The 14555-nt window shown below is 40.0% G+C and overlaps 1 protein-coding gene across 2 annotated transcripts in view; it reads left to right on the top strand.

Moving 5' to 3' along the window:
• The window catches only part of DMD (dystrophin), a 2214577-nt gene that overhangs the window by 1552832 nt on the left and 647190 nt on the right, over window positions 1–14555 (top strand). The gene's annotated exons all lie outside the window — the stretch shown is intronic.

The following is a 14555-nucleotide window of genomic DNA, read 5'->3' on the forward strand; positions in this document are numbered from 1 at the left end:
ATCTGTCTACTCCAGGAGAGAACCTCAGTGGAGCATCATAGTATCCACTAGAGGTAGGTTTTGGCATATTCTGATTACCCCACAAATGTTATAAAGAGGATATAAAGGAATAGTAATGACAGAAAAATTCATTGGTCATTTTCCACTGGGCTTTAGTGTATCAGAACCACTCTCTTTTTAAAAAGATTTATTTATTTATCTGAGAAAAAGAGAAAGCGAGAGTGCACAAGCAGGAGGAGGGGCAAAGGGAGAAGGAGAGAGAGAGAAGCAGACTCCCCACTGAGCAGGGAGCCCAACATGTGGCTTGATCTCACGACCCTGAGATCATGACCTGAGCTGAAATCAAGAGTCAGATGCTTAACCAACTGAGCCACCCAGGTGCCCCTATCAGAACTACTCTTATTTATTAGATGGTCTTTATTTTGGTATTCAAAGATCTCTCTTAAATCTCCTTAGCCCAGGGGCACCTGGGTGGCTCAGTTGTTAAGCATCTACCTTCAGCTTGGGTCGTGATCCCAGGACCCTGGGATCATGACCTGAGCCAAAGGCAGCTGCTTAACCTACTGAGCCACCCAGGAGTCCCACTAGCATTGAGTTTTTAAAGTTGTTATACACGTGCCATGCCTTCATAAGCCTCACTTGTAAGAGGAGGTCAGCTACTTAAGGTAAGTGTTAGATTTATCTTTTCCTTCCTCACCCAAACCTGTGCAATGTCTGGACACTTAGTAGGGTCTCAACCAACATTTGCTGCTGCTGCTGTTATCAAGATTAGAAAGAGGCACAATGTATGAAGCACTACATTATCGAGAACATTAAGAGATGGAAATATACAGAGAGAGACAGAGAGAGATGGGGAGAGGCAGACTGATTTATCAGAGTTTTAATCTGGAGTTTCATCAGGCAGAACAAAAACAAAGAAACCATTAGCTCCGATATAAATGAAGCAGTATTAAGTAGTTGTAAAATGTAGATTCTTTTGTTCTGAATTCGTAATACCTTACATTTCTACAGAACTTCAAACAGTGTAAAAATGTCTTTTTGTCATTTTCTCTGTTGTTTCTTCGCTGCAACACTGAAGTCTGAGCAGGGAAAACATCATTACTACCAATTTGTAAAAGAGGAAACTAAAATTTGGATAAATTAACATATTTCTCCAAAATCAAAATCTAGTAAATTAGATGGAAGTTTCCAAGCAATCTATATTTTAAGAATGAAGGCTCGGACTTGCATGATTAAAAGGGAATTCATGAAAAATAAATAACCCCATTAAAAATCTGAAAAGGAGTTGAATAGACATTTCTCCAAAGAAGACATATTAATGGCCAACAAGCGCATGAAAAGATGCTCAACATCACTCATCATAAGGGAAATGCAAATCAAAACCACACTGAGGGATCACCTCACACCTGTTCAGATGGCTGCTATCAGATGAGAAAGACAGAGCGTGCAAGAGAGAGTAAGCGTTGGTGAGGATGTGGAGAAACTGGAGCCCTTGTGCACTGTTGGTGGGGATGTGAAATGGTGCAGCTGCTGTGGAAGACAGTATGGAGGTTCCTCAAAAAATTAAAAACAAAACTACCCTATGACCAGAGCATTCCCACTTGTTAATCTACATCTAAAAGAATTAAAAACGGGATCTCAAAGACAGAGATATTGGGACACTCCTATGTTAATTACAGCATTATTCACAATAGCCAAGAGTTGGAAACAACCTCGATGTCCACTGATGGATACAAAAAATGGGGTGTATCCATACAATGAAATATTATTCAGCCTTAAAAAAGACGAGAGTTCTGTCATTTGCTACAGAGTTTGCTCTTGGAAGATGAACAATTTCTAGAGATCATTTGTACAACAATGTTCATATAGTTAATGCTACTGTACCATCTACTTTAAAATGGTTAAGAGAGTAAATTTTATGTTATGTGATAAAGTAATGTTACTGAGCTTTAAAAGTCTAGGGCTTCCACATCTAACTTTTTTTTTTTTTCCATAAAATCCAGAAATACAAGTGGGTAACATGAATCCTTGAGTTCTGATTCTCTAGGCCTTGCCCACAGATAGCACAAGCCCTTATGGTGCTAAAATGTAAATAATTGATGGTAGTTGAATCACCTATTTTATTTCCTCTTTAGAGTAAAAAAGAATATAGACAAAAGTAAATGTTTATGGATTTGTAACATTTATTTCTAATTTTCCACCTGTACGTGCAAATGACAAATATTTAGAGCCAAGAAGTGAGGTTCTTCCTCCCGCATGTACAACAGATTTTCTTTTTTAGTCCATGCATGATTCCTAACTTTGTTAATACGTACTCTCCAGCTCTTACATATTTCATTAAGCCACATGCCATTCTCTCAAATATTCAAAAAGAAAAGTATTCCCCGATGTTATTTACATGGACAACAGTTACCTTAGCTATCGGTGATATGCAAGTAGCTAAACAAGCTCTCCTATACCTGATAATATCAAACAGTAAGGCAGTCTGGCCACCTATACAGAATGGTACTTTTAGGTATTTTTGCTAGTGTGAGTCCAATAATTTATCATTTAGTCAGTCGACTGACTTTTCACTTATAAAAGTAAACAAAAACATTACCCACATTCATACAACAAAACAAGGAATAGAATATGTGCTTCTTTCTTTTTTATCAACCAAAGGAGACCTGTGAATTACAGAAAAACTACACGTGAACACTTCAAAGGAAGTATGTCAAACACATTGCATGTGTGTGTTTTTTAAAAGATTTAGTAGCTCCTTTAAAGCTCTGAGTACAGCTGTTAGTCTGACTAATCATGTACCCCTGAAACCAATTAAATTTGTAGACTAGAGAAATATTCTTCAAACTCGTTTGAAAAAAATGAGAGTTGCCTCCTAAAGCCAACACCTTTTAATTAACAAAATACTCAGAGAGAAGCTGTGGTCTGCAATAGTTTGTTACACCTACTGTTATTCATGGTACTGTTCCGGTGTGCCAACCTCAATTCCTTCCAGCTCTTTTGAGCTTAACCATAGAAAGAAAACACAGTTTTTGGTAGAGATTTTTAATTTTCTAACAAGTGCATGGGAAACACATTATGCTACAGTCACCAGTAATCAGAACAGGCTCTGTGTGTTGTGTACACATCTATCTATACAGATATATACACATATATACAATGTGTATATCTCTTTGGCTTAATGATACACATTGTAATATACATGGTTCTAGCATGAACTGGTTAAGCAGGAAAGACAGTAGAATCTGTTGCTGGAAAGACAGTTAATTGTGTGACATCATAAGAACTCTTTTCTGTTGTGACCCCATCCTGGAAGAGATACTTCCCCCGGTGTACTTGAGACGAATAACCTCAGCCTCCATAGTGGTTTGTGAGGCTGAGATCTGAAGCAGCCATTCTGAGGGCCAACTCCTTGTGACCCTGGACATTGACTCAAGACAATGGGTGGACATCCAGGCAAGCATATCAGACTGTGGGGTGTTAAACTGGGTACAGAGGAAGGGGTACCTGCTGGCTGGAGGGGAAGCCATTTCCCATGCTCCTTAGGGAGAACCTGGAAACTCATCCCACAAGTTCAGGTGTAAGATTCTGTATAGTTGTTTACGTATCCTTACTCCTTACCTGATCAGGATTATGAGTTGAGAGAATCCTCAACAAATTCTCCTTCCATCTTTTAAATTATGGAGTTATTGGAAAACTTTGGGAAAACTAAATATCCCTGCCTGATGTTTAGAGTCAAAATTCTCTTGCTCAGTCTGGGAAAACCCACTGGAACTTACCCCTTACAGATCTGACCAGATCACACTTTACCTAATGAAGTGATTTGCTTATGTTTCTAGTAGCATGGCAGTGGAAAAGAAGGAATTTTTTTTTTTTTTAGGATCTATTTCACTGTTTTTTTTCTTTAAATTTTTTTCTTGTTATTTTAATCACCATACATTACATCATTAGTTTTTGATGTAGTGTTCCATGATTCATTGTTCGTGCATAACACCCAGTGCTCCACGCAGAACATGCCCTCTTTAATACCCATCACCAGGCTAACCCATCCCCCCACACCCCTTCCCTCTAGAACCCTCAGTTTGTTTCTCAGAGTCCATCGTCTCTCATGGTTCGTCTCCCCCTCCGATTTCCCCCCCTTCATTCTTCCCCTCCTGCTATCTTCTTCTTTCTTTTTTTCTTAACATATATTGCATTATTTGTTTCAGAGGTACAGATCTGTGATTCAACAGTCTTATACAATTCACAGCACTCACCATAGCACATACCCTCCCCAATATCTATCACCCAGCCACCCCATCCCTCCCACCCCACCGCCACTCCAGCAAACCTCACTTTGTTTCCTGAGATTAAAAATTCCTCATATCAGTGAGGTCATAAGATACATGTCTTTCTCTGATTGACTTATTTCACTCAGCATAACACCCTCCAGTTCCATCTCCATCGTTGCAAATGGCAAGATGTCATTCCTTTTGATGGCTGCATAATATTCCATTGTGCGTGTGTGTGTGTGTGTGTGTGTGTGTGTGTGTGTGTGTGTGTGTGTGTGTACGCACACACACATACCACATCTTCTTTATCCATTCATCTGTCGATGGACATCTTGGCTCTTTCCACAGTTTGGCTATTGTGGACATTGCTGCTATAAACATCGGGGTGCACGTACCCCTTCGGATTCCCTACATTTCTATCTTTCGGGTAAATACCCAGTAGTGCAAATGCCGGATCATATGGTCGCTCTATTTTCAACTTTTTGAGGAACCTCCATGTTTTCCAGAGTGGCTGCACCAGCTTGCATTCCCACCAACAGTGTAGGAGGGTTCCCCTTTCTCCGCATCCCTGCCAACATCTGTCATTTCCTGACTTGTTAATTTTGGCCATTCTGACTGGTGTGAGGTGGTATCTCATTGAGGTTTTGAGTTGGATTTTCCTGATGCCAAGCGATGTTGAGCACTTTTTCATGTGTCTGTTGGCCATTTGGATGTCTTCTTTGGAAAAATGTCTGTTCATGCCTTCTGCCCATTTCTTGATTGGATTATTTGTTCTTTGGCTGTTGAGTTTGATAAGTTCTTTATAGATTTTGGATACTAGTCCTTTATCTGGTATGTCATCTGCAAATATCTTCTCCCATTCTGTTGGTTGTCTTTTGGGTTTTTTGACTGTTTCTTTTGCTGTGCAAAAGCTTTTTATCTTGATGAAATCCCAATAGTTCATTTTTGCCCTTGCTTCCCTTGCCTTTGGCGGTGTTTCTAGGAAGAAGTTGCTGCGGCTGAGGTCGAAGACGTTGCTGCCTGTGTTCTCCTTTAGGATTTTGATGGACTCCTGTCTCACATTTAGGTCTTCCATACATTTTGAGTCTATTTTTGTGTGTGGTGTAAGGAAATGGTCCAGTTTCATTCTTCTGCATGTGGCTCTCTGATTTTCCCAACACCATTTGTTGAAGAGACTGTCTTTTTTCCATTGGACATTCTTTCCTGCTTTGTCAAAGATGAGTTGACCATAGAGTTGAGGGTCCATTTCTGGGCTCTCTATTCTGTTCCATTGATCTATGTGTCTGTTTTTGTGCCAGTACCATACTGCTGATGATGACAGCTTTGTAATAGAGCTGGAAGTCCGGAATTGTGATGCTGCCAGCTTTGCTTTTCTTTTTCAACATTCCTCTGGCTATTCGGGCTCTTTTCTGGTTCCATACAAATTTTAGGATTATTTGTTCCATTTCTTTGAAAAAAGTGGATGATATTTTGATGGGGATTGCATTGAATGTGTAGGTTGCTCTAGGTAGCATTGACATCTTCACAATATTTGTTCTTCCAATCCATGAGCATGGAACGTTTTTCCATTTCTTTCTGTCTTCCTCAATTTCTTTCATGAGTATTTTATAGTTTTCTGACTACAGATCCTTTGCCTCTTTGGTTAGATTTATTCCTAGGTATCTTATGGCTTTGAGTGCAGTTGTAAATGGGATTGACGCCTTAATTTCTCTCTCTTCTGTCTTGTTGTTGGTATATAGGAATGCCACTGATTTCTGGGCATTGATTTTATATCCTGCCACTTTGCTAAATTCCTGTATGAGTTCTAGCAGTTTTGGGGTGCAGTCTTTTGGGTTTTTCACATAAAGTATCATATCATCTGCAAAGAGTGAGAGTTTGACTTCCTCTTTGCCGATTTGGATGCCTTTGATTTCTTTTTGTTGTCTGATGGCTGTGGCTAGGATTTCTAATACTATGTTGAATAGCAGTGGTGAGAGTGCACATCCCTACCATGTTCCTGACCTTAGGGGGAAAGCTCTCAGTTTTTCCCCATTGAGAATGATATTCACTGTGGTTTTTCATAGATGGCTTTTATGATATTGAGGTATGTACCCTCTATCCCTATACTCTGAAGAGTTTTGATCAAGAAAGGATGCTGTACTTTGTCAAATGCTTTTTCTGCATCTATTGAGAGGATCATATGGTTCTTGTTCTTTCTTTTACTAATGTATTGTATCACATGGATTGTTCTGTGGATGTTGTACCAACCTTGCCGCCCAGGGATAAATCCCACTTGGTCATGGTGAAGAATCCTTTTAATGTACTGTTGGATCCTATTGGCTAGTATTTTGGTAAGAATTTTTGCATCCATGTTCATCAAGGATATTGGTCTGTAATTCTCCTTTTTGATGGGGTCTTTGGTTTGGGGATCAAGGTAATGGTGGCCTCATAAAACAAGTTTGGAAGTTTTCCTTCCATTTCTATTTTTTGGAACAGTTTCAGGAGAATAGGTATTAATTCTTCTTTAAATGTTTGGTAGAATTCCCCTGGGAAGCCATCTGGCCCTGGGCTTTTGTTTGTTGGGAGATTTTTGATGACTGCTTCAATTTCCTTAGTGGTTATAGGTCTGTGCAGGTTTTCTATTTCTTCCTGGTTCAGTTTTGGTAGTTGATACATCTCTAGGAATGCATCCATTTCTTCCAGGTTATCTAATTTGTGGCATAGAGTTGCTCCTAATATGTTCTTATAATTGTTTGTATTTCTTTGGTGTTGGTTGTGATCTCTCCTCTTTCATTCATGATTTTGTTGATTTGGGTCATTTCTCTTTTCTTTTTGATAAGTCTGGCCAGGGGTTTATCAATCTTGTTAATTCTTTCAAAGCACCAGCTCCTAGTTTTGTTGATCTGTTCTACTGTTCTTTTGGTTTCTATTTCATTGATTTCTGCTCTGATCTTTATTATTTCTCTTCTCCTGCTGGGTTTAGGCTTTATTTGCTGTTCTTTCTCCAGCTCCTTTAGGTGTAGGGTTAGGTTGTGTATTTGAGACCTTTCTTGTTTCTTGAGAAAGACTTGTATTACTATATACTTTCCTCTTAGGACTGCCTTTTCTGCATCCCAAAGATTTTGAACAGTTGTGTTTTCATTTTCATTGGTTTCCATGAATTTTTTTTAATTCTTCTTTAATTTCCTGGTTGACCCATTCATTCTTTAGTAGGATGCTCTTTAGCCTCCATGTATTTGAGTTCTTTCTGACTTTCCTCTTGTGATTGAGTTCTAGTTTCAAAGCATTATGGTCTGAAAATATGCAGGGAATAATCCCAGTCTTTTGGTAGCATTGAGACCTGATTTGTGACCTAGGATGTGATCTATTCTGGAGACTGTTCCATGGGCACTAGAGAAGAATGTGTATTCCGTTGCTTTGGGATGGAATGTTCTGAATATGTCTGTGAAGTCCCTTTGGTCCAGTGTGTCATTTAAAGTCTTTATTTCCTTGTTGATCTTTTGCTTAGACGATCTGTCCATTTCAGTCAGGGGGGTGTTAAAGTCCCCCACTATTATTGTATTGTTGTCAATGTGTTTCTTTGCTTTTGTTATTAATTGCCTTATATAATTGGCTGCTCCCACATTAGGGGCATAGATATTTACAATTGTTAGATCTTCTTGTTGGATAGACCCTTTAAGTAGGATATAGTGTCCTTCCTCATCTCTTACTACAGTCTTTGGTTTAAAATCTAATTTGTCTGATACAAGGATTGCCACCCCAGCTTTCTTTTGGTGTCCATTAGCGTGGCAAATGGTTTTCCACCTCCTCACTTTCAATCTGGGAGTGTCTTTGGGTCTACAATGAGTCTCTTGCAGACAGCATATTGATGGGTCTTGTTTTTTCATCCAATCTGATAGCCTGTGTCTTTTGATTGGGGCATTTAGCCCATTCACATTCAGGGTAACTATTGAAAGATATGAATTTAGTGCCATTGTATTGCCTGTAAGGTGACTGTGACTGTATATTGTCTATGTTCCTTTCTGGTCTGTGCTGCTTTTAGGCTCTCTCTTTGCTTAGAGGACCTTTTTCAATATTTCTTGTAGGGCTGGTTTGGTGTTCGCAAATTCCTTTAGTTTTTATTTGTCCTGGAAGCTTTTTATCTCTCTTTCTATTTTCAATGACAGCCTAGCTGGATATAGTATTCTTGGCTGCATATTTTTCTCGTTTAGTGCTCTGAAGATATCTTGCCAGTCCTTTCTGGCCTGCCAGGTCTCTGTGGATAGGTCTGGGGCCAATCTAATGTTTCTACCATTATAGGTTACATATATCTTCTCTCGAGCTGCTTTCAGGATTTTGTCTTTGTCTCTGAGACTCACAAGTTTTACTATTAGATGTCGGGCTGTTGACCTATTTTTATTGATTTTGAGAGGGGTCCTCTGTGCCTCCTGGATTTGATGCCTGTTTCCTTCCCTACATTATGGAAGTTCTCTGCTATAATTTGATCCAATATACCTTCTGCCCCTCTCTCTCTTTCTTCTTCTTCTGGGATCCCAATTATTCTAATGTTGTTTCATCTTATGGTATCGCTTATCTCTCAAATTCTGCCCTTGTGATCCAGTAGTTGTTTTTCTCTTTCTCAGCTTCTTTATTTTCCATCATTTGGTCTTCTATCTCACTGATTCTCTCTTCTGCCTCATTTATCCTAGCAGTTAGTGCCCCCATTTTTGACTGCACCTCATGAAATACCTTTTTGATTTCGACTTGGTTAGATTTTAGTTCTTTTATTTCTCCAGAAAGGATTTTTCTAATAACTTCCATGCTTTTTTCAAGCCCAGCTAGTATCTTTAAAATCATGATTCTGAACTCTAGGTCCGACATCGTACTAATGTCTGTATTGAGTAGGTCTCCGGCAGACGGTACTACCTCTTGTTCTTTTTGTTGAGGTGATTTTTTCCGTCTTGTCATTTTGTCCAGAGGAGAATAGATGAATGAGATAACAAAATGCTAACAGGGTAACAACGTCCCCAGAAAATATACTCTAAACAAACCATAAAAGCCCTGAAACCAGGGGAAAAGAAAGGGAAAGAAAGAAAAAAGAAAAAGATAAAAACAAACAAAAACAGAACAAAACAAAAAAAACAGAATATGATCAAATATGATCAGGCTGGTGCATAGATCAGTGCCACACTAGATTTTGGGTGTATTTTGGTCTGTTAGAAGAAAGTGCCTCCCAAAATTTTAAAGAAAGAAAGACTTATATATGTACAAAATAAGGGTGGATACAATGAAGGGATGGAAGATGACTGTAAAGATGAAAATTATAAAAAATTTTATAAAAGGAATTGATAAGTTGTTTCAAAAAAGAAAGAAAAGGATTTAAAAAGAAAGAAAAAAAGAGGGGAGAGAATGTGATCAGGCAGGAGACTAGAACAAAGCCATACACTAGAGATTTAGGGTATATTTTGATCTGTTAGAAGAAACTATCTCACAGTTTTAAAGAGAGAACAACATATATATATATGCCAAAAATAAGGGTAACTACTATGAAGGGATAGAATATGACTCTAAAAATGAAAAATAAAAAATTTTTTTATAAAAGGGATTGATAAGATGTTGGTTGAAAAGGGGGAAAAATTTTTTAAAAAGACAGTTAAAAAAATTAACTTTGAAAGACTAAAGAATCATGGTAAAAAAGCCATGAATTCTATGTGCAGTATTCCCCTAGCGCTGGAGTTCTGCCGTTCTCCTTGATCAGTAAACTTGGTCTTGGCTGGCTGTTCTTGCTGATCTTCTGGGGGAGGGGCCTGTTGCCGTGGTTCCCAAATGTCTTTGCCGGAGGCGGAATTGCCCCGCCCTTGACGGTTGGGCTTAAGTAATCTGCTCGGGTTTGCTCTCAGTAGCTTTTGTTCCCTGCAAGTTTTCCATACAGCTTTGGAGGATGAGAGTGAAAATGGCGGCCTCCCAGCCTCCGCCCTGGAGGAGCCGAGAACTCGGGGCCCCACTCCTCAGTGCGCCCCCAGAGAAAAGCAGTCAATCACTTCTGTCTCCCCAGCCACACTCCCTGCTCACCTGGCCTGTGACCGAGCGTTTCTATCTCTGGCACCCGACCCCGTGTGGAGTCTCCAAACCCAGCAGATCCCTGCGGTGCATTCCCGCGCCTCTCCTTCCAGGGGAGGAAGGGAAGTCTCCCCGGATCTGCCGCTTTTAGGGTCCCTGCTGGAGGAGCAGTGGCCCGACTGTGTCACCGATCACAGTTTATGGCAACCCCGAGCTGAGAGCCCACGCCTCAGCTCCGTCTCTGCAGCCGGCTTCCCCACTCCGATACCCAGGAGCTCTGCTGCACTCAGGCACCCCTTGGTCTTTCTGTGACCCCGAGGGTCCCGAGATCACACTGTCCCGCGAGGGTTCCACCGCCCCCACTTAGCCACTGGAGCGACGTCCCTCCACGGAGCCGGCTTCTTAAAAGTTCCGATTTTGTGCTCCGCGGCTCTATCACTTGCCAGAAGCGGCCGACGGAGACCCCCTACCCCGCCATCTATCCTCCCAAATATCACCTCGGATTCACTTCTCCGCACGTCCTACCTTACGGAAAGTGGTCGCTTTTCTGTTCAGAGAGTTGTTGCTATTCTTTTCTTTGATCTCCTGTTGAGTTCGTAGGTGTTCAGAATGGTTTGATCCCTATCCAGCTGAATTCCTGAAACCAGACGAAATCCAGGTCTCCTACTCCTCCGCCATCTTGCTCCGCCCCCCCCGTTTTTTTCTTTTTAGATAAAAGTAAAGGCATCTGAAAATGCAGTATGAGTCAACATGGTATACATAATAAAATGAGATATTCTCAGGACCTCAAAATTTCTCCTTTGAAACATCTTGCTTAATAACAAAAATAAGAAAAATACTTGTATGGATCTAGAGACAAGTCTTTTTTTTTTTTTAGGAAAAAATGAAATATTTTAAATAGCGTTCTAGGTAGAATTGGTCCTAATAAAATGTGAACTAGATGGAAATTAGCCTCTTTCTACTTTATGTTATAGCACTTATTTCTCTACTCTTGGAGACCCAGTTTCTGAGTTTAGAATCTATCTCTCAGTTACTATCAATTACTACCCTCTAGCCACTAGACAAACAAAAACCTAATAATGATATAAGATTTCGTTGTTAGTGATGATTAGATTTAAGTAGTAAAATGTTAAAGACTTGAAGTGTTTAGGATCCCAAAGAATAGTTTAATTCTATACCTCATGGAGACTTTTTGGTTATAGACTTAACATGGTTCTCCATAAATCACAGAATTGTAGATTTGGGCTTTGATAAAGAAATTGAATATTTAGGGAAGGGAGAAGAGAGTTTGTGTAGGAGGGCACAAAAGTGGGAAATGCCCAGTGCTAATTTGAGAATATGGAATAGAGACTGAGGTGTTGGGGGGAGCATGGGAAGAATGGAAGGAGAAAACATTGAAGTGAATTCTAGTTCTAAGAGCCCAGAGTCCAGAATGGCATGCTAATGTATAAAATCAGTATCCAGTAAACATTGTTTGAGCAGCAAAAGGAAAGGAGAAGAAAACTCACACACACAGTACACCTACTGGCAGAAGGATGGTAGGAGAAGGCTTACATATATGAATTCATAAAATACTTAGAACAATTTCATGAGATTGGTACTGTTCTCCCCATTACGTAGGTGAACACTCTGAGGCTCAAAGAATTTCAGTTTATCAAGCAGGATATAATCCCTTACTTCAAAATCCTGTGATCTCATCCAAGGCTGTATATCTAGGAAATGTTGATGCCAGCTGTCTGTGAGAGAAGTATTATTATAATTGCCCTTTTACAGAGGAGTAAATTGAGATTCAGAGAGCTTAAGTAACCTGCCTAGGGTTACCCAGCTAAGAAATGGCAGAGTGAGGATTGAAATCCAACAGTCTGACCCTAGTCTGTTTTACACTGTGCTTCTTGATCCAGTGTTCTTTCCTGATTTTTACCGCCCCACCCCCCTTGATAGAAAATTGGGGAACAAAAAAATTGATTGGTTCTATTTTCTTTCTTTAATATTGTCTGCCCTTCCCTTGTCTGCCCCAAGCAGTGGCCTTACATTGTCTGCCCCAAGCAGTGGCTCTTCCTCCATTAGTTTCTTGTTCTAAGAATAGTTATAATGACCTAAACAGTAAGGGCCTAGGAATAGTCTGTGTTCTAGTCTTCGAGAAACCATCCTTTGAGGTTGTTGTCTTTTAGGGCTCCCCGTGGGTGGAAGGCCTCTAAGTGTACTCAAAAGCTTACTGTGCATGGATTTGTCTTTTATTTATTTTTTTTTTTTAAGATTTTATTTATTTATTTATTTGAGAGAGAGAGAATGAGAGATGGAGAGCATGAGAGGAAGGAGGGTCAGAGGGAGAAGCAGACTCCCCGCTGAGCAGGGAGCCCGATGCGGGACTCGATCCCGGGACTCCAGGATCATGACCTGAGCCGAAGGCAGTCGCTTAACCAACTGAGCCACCCAGGCGCCCTGGATTTGTCTTTTAGATTCATTCATTTATTCAGAGGACATCAATTGAGCACCTACTGTATTCCAGTACCTGTGCAAGGTATAGGGGCTGGATCAGTGAGCAAAAGGTGCCTGGTTCTCCCTTCCCTTCCCCACTGCTATATAGGTGTTTTCACATGTTGAGTCGTAGGGGAGAGGAGATCAGCAATGAAGGGCCTGACTGGTCCATAAATGAGATCACCTGCCCATTGCTACCTTGCTGACCTTTCAATCTACCTGTAAATCTGTTTCAGCAGACTTTGTACTTGGTGCTACTTCTTTCTTTTCCCTCACTGGAGAACTTTGTGGTATTATCATCCCAATGTCATTTGTCCTTTTTAGTCATCTTGAATCATTCTCTTTTGTTCAGTCTCTGGCCCCAGCCTTTCTTTTCAATAGACTTTTTTCAAAACAGTTGAAATCTGATAATTCTCTGCATTCTCATCTTTCACTGTATTGAAATTTAAGAGGACACGACCGTTTCCACTTCATTAGGGCACTTCTTTGTTGGTCAGAAGTAAATCTAGAGGAAAAAAAATCTTCCTGGTCTTTTGAGGGTCAAATTTTCAGTAAGTCAAGCTAAAAAAAAAAAAAAAAAAAAAAGAAAATGTTGTCTGACACTTACTGGAACTTTGAAATCGTCCCAAAGTACTGTATGTTACCTCAGTATCTGTTGTGTGTCTATTTTAAGAACAATTTGTCCATATTTTCTAGTCAGCCAGGCATTCAGCAGTTAGCTCTCACAGTGATGTTTTAATTTAGCTCTTTTTTTTATCCTCACCCATACATCCTCTTCAGGGATTCGGCTCCTCTCTTGGAATCCCTTTTAAGATTTTTAGATCCTGTTGGCCCCCGTGCTTCCTAGTAGGAGTGTTGGATCACAGGATGCTATTTCTGCTGCAGATTATATGTCATTCTTTCTAGAAAGAGCCTCAGAGTAGTGAGAGAGATTCAAGAAACAGTTTCTTCTTTTTTTCCTCAGTATCATTGTTTTTCAGTCATTACTTCTTGGCATTAGTTTTTATTCTATCCGACACCCTACCTTTTTTTTTTCTTTCTGCCATGTTCAAGATTATTTCTCCCAGCTGTAGGAAAATGTTGTCCCTGAGAAACTTGAGAGACAGGAGGCATCCTTCCATTTCCCTCATCATCTTCTCTCACAAAAAGACAACCTTAAAAGTGCAGAAAGTAATACAACCATGATAAGTGATTTATGGCCACCTCAGAATGGAATGCCCACATGGCACACTTTTCTCATGTTCCTAGAACATTTCCTGTCTTATCCATGGCTCTCAAGTCTCCCGTTGAGATGTTTCCTTGGCAGCTTTCTCTCAAAGCTTCCCTTCTAAACTATGTAGTCCACTATTTCTTTGCTACTGGTCTCCTGGATGTCGTAGGCTTCAGATACTCTGGACTTTAAACCAGAGGAGGCATTCTGTTCCCCTCATCACTCACCTTCCATTTCCCAGCTATTTGTTGGTATTTAGTATCAATTCACACTAGCAAGCTCAGCCCCCTTTAGTAAATAAAGGGCCACACACTGATCTTTGAGTTTTTCCCAAGTATTTCATGTATTTCTACCCCTTATCTCCAACTTCTCATTATATTCACTCATCACTGTATTTCTTCTTTATCAAGTATTTATAAAAATAGGGATAACTAACATTACTACCTACCAGTGTCAGAGACTGTGCTAATATTGTTGTTATTTTCTGTCACTGTTCTATGTATATTTCCTATATTAGTCATGGAATCCACACAACTGCCCCTATTACATTCACTCTGTTATTGTCCCTTTACTGAGGC

Source organism: Zalophus californianus, chromosome X, assembly GCF_009762305.2.
Source record: "Zalophus californianus isolate mZalCal1 chromosome X, mZalCal1.pri.v2, whole genome shotgun sequence".
Taxonomy (NCBI): Eukaryota; Metazoa; Chordata; class Mammalia; order Carnivora; family Otariidae; genus Zalophus; species Zalophus californianus.